The 2,500-nt window shown below is 55.8% G+C and overlaps 1 pseudogene; it reads left to right on the forward strand.

Annotated features, from left to right (window-relative positions):
• The window catches only part of LOC133394302 (large subunit ribosomal RNA), an 11,065-nt pseudogene that overhangs the window by 5,280 nt on the left and 3,285 nt on the right, over window positions 1–2,500 (forward strand).

Genomic DNA, 2,500 nt, shown 5'->3' on the forward strand with positions numbered 1-2,500 from the left:
TGTTCCACAGGGTGGGGCCAAGAATCGAACCCTGTGGAACACCAGCCGTGATGGACCGAGTTACTGGGCCGTCGGATGTCTCGAAGACCAACTCTCGGTTCTCGAAGTAGCTCCTCACGATTCTTTGCAGACCAGCAGGTACTCCTTTCATCTGCAGTGCAGTGGCGATGGCCTGCCAGCTTGCCGTATTGAAGGCATTCTTGACATCCATTGACACGACCAGCAGGAACCTGTTATCCCGCCCGTTCGTGCGGCGGAATCTCATCGCGCTCTGACCAGCCTCGATCACTGTTCGAATGGCGCCAATTGTAGATCGCCCCCTCCGGAAGCCATGCTGCCTGTCTGACAGCCTCACCGCAGCAGGATCTTCCAGGTGGTTGTGAAGTCTGTTTAGAATGAGCTTCTCCAGCACTTTCCCTAAGGCATCCAGCATGCACAAAGGTCGGTATGACCCGTTGCTACCCGGTGGTTTCCCCGGCTTGGGGAGCAGTACCAACCGCTGTCGTTTCCATGGTGCTGGAAATGTAGCCGTTTCCAGACAGCTTTGGTACAACGCCTGGAAAACGTCCGTGTACGCAAGGATTGCAGCCTTGACAGCGGCGTTCGGAATTCCGTCAAGGCCCGGCGCTTTTTTGTTCGGCATGGTGCTAGCTATCAGACGGAGTTCCGGGATCGTGACTTGGGTCCATGGAGTCTGCTGGTCTGCAGGCTGTTCCTGTTCTTCCTCGGAACTGATGCTGGGCCAGTTGAAGGGCGGATGTTGCGGGAAAAGCTCTGTAACGATGCTTTCAAGCCTCGCTCTCTCCGTCTCGGGTGGGGCCCTTCCACCGCGAAGACGGGAGAGGACTACTAAGTACCCGGCTCCGAAAACGTTTTCCTCCGCAGCATCGATCAATTCCTGGAAGGCAGCCTTTTTGCTGGCACGTATAGCTCTATCCAGCTCAGCTTTAGCTGTTCTGTATTGGGCTGCAGCCAGACTTCGGTTCTGGAGATCACTTGTCTGCTGCATGCGATCTCTCGTCTGCTCGCAGTTTTGCCTAAGCAGAGCAATCAGTGGCGTCCACCAGTAAACGTCCCGATGAGGGTCGGGGAAAGACGACGTCATCCTTTGCATGGTTTTCTCGCAGGCCGATATCATTGCCGAGATCATTCCCTGGTGATTGACTGCCTTCTCTCGGAATCCCTCGCCATGTAGCGTGGCCAGGAAATTCTCTTTCGAGAACTGTTTCGTCTTAAATCGCGTGCCTGCATGTTGAAAACGCTCTCGCTGGCCCCGTTGACGTGACTGTCCTTGGTTACGCTGCTGGTCTGCTGACGCTGGGCCTACCGAATAGGTGATATACCTATGGTCAGATCGCGTGTCCGTGTTTCTTACCAACCAAGTGCTCGGCTGAGCTATGGACGAGCTGGCGAAGGTCACGTCGACAACGCTGGCAGTCGCCACACCGTTTCCAACAAAGGTTGCCACATTCCCTCGATTCATCAGCAGCAGGCCCAATTGCTGGGACGCCTCGAGCAGTACTTCCCCACGCTCATTGCTGCGTTGGCTTCCCCACTCCTCATGCCAAGCGTTAAAGTCTCCGGCAACTACTACCTGAGGGTGGGATTGGGCTTCCAATTCAATTGCTTCAACGAATTCCGCAAATCCTTCCCGCGACAGGCTGGGTGGCGCGTAGCAGCTTAGGAAGGTGATGCCACCCACCTTGGCAGCTATAAGGCCTGGAACATCACTGCTCCATTGTCCTTGTAGAGGGTATCGTCCTGTGGCCACGACTGCCACCTTTTTGGAGGCATCAACTGCCCATCTTGGGTTGTTCTCGGGTGGTCGATACGTGTGGGAAAGAACCAGCACGTCCACTTCCATTTGTCGGGCGGTTTGCAGGACCAGATCTTGGGCGATCCTGCCTCCACCCAGGTTCACTTGGAGGACTTTTAGCTGCGTCATTGGGTGGCCGACCGATCGCATGTCCGGTCCCCGATAACATGGGGGCCATCGCATTTGCCGCAGCGTATTTCTTCCATGCATGTACCAGCCTTGTGACCTTCCTGTCCGCAACGGATGCAAACATTTTGTCGGTCTACAGGTGACCGACAATCGCGGGCGTTGTGGCCGTGCTCAAGGCATCGGTAGCAGCGAAGATGCTCTTTGGGTGTTGGAGGAGCCATCTTCACTCTGGAAATGCAGAAGCCCAAGCGAAGCTTCGTACCATCCAGCGCTTTGGCGGCCTTGGCTGGCAGACGGACGCGTGCCCGCTGGGTGCCATCCGGCATTGTCCTAATGCTCGTTGAGACGATGCCTGCCCCACCCTCGATCTTGTTTTCAAGGAGAGCTGTAAGCTCTTCCTCCTTGGCTAGGGGGTCGATGTCGTTTACTACCAAGGCCGCCATTTCCGTCACGTGTCGACAAGTTCCAGCCTCGCCGATGATCGTTCGGATCTGCTGGAGAATTAAGGTCGCGTTTGCGGATCTAGCAAGCGTCAGTCGTAGCAACGCCTTATCT

This window comes from Anopheles gambiae (genome assembly GCF_943734735.2).
Source record: "Anopheles gambiae chromosome X unlocalized genomic scaffold, idAnoGambNW_F1_1 X_unloc_10, whole genome shotgun sequence".
NCBI lineage: Eukaryota > Metazoa > Arthropoda > Insecta > Diptera > Culicidae > Anopheles > Anopheles gambiae.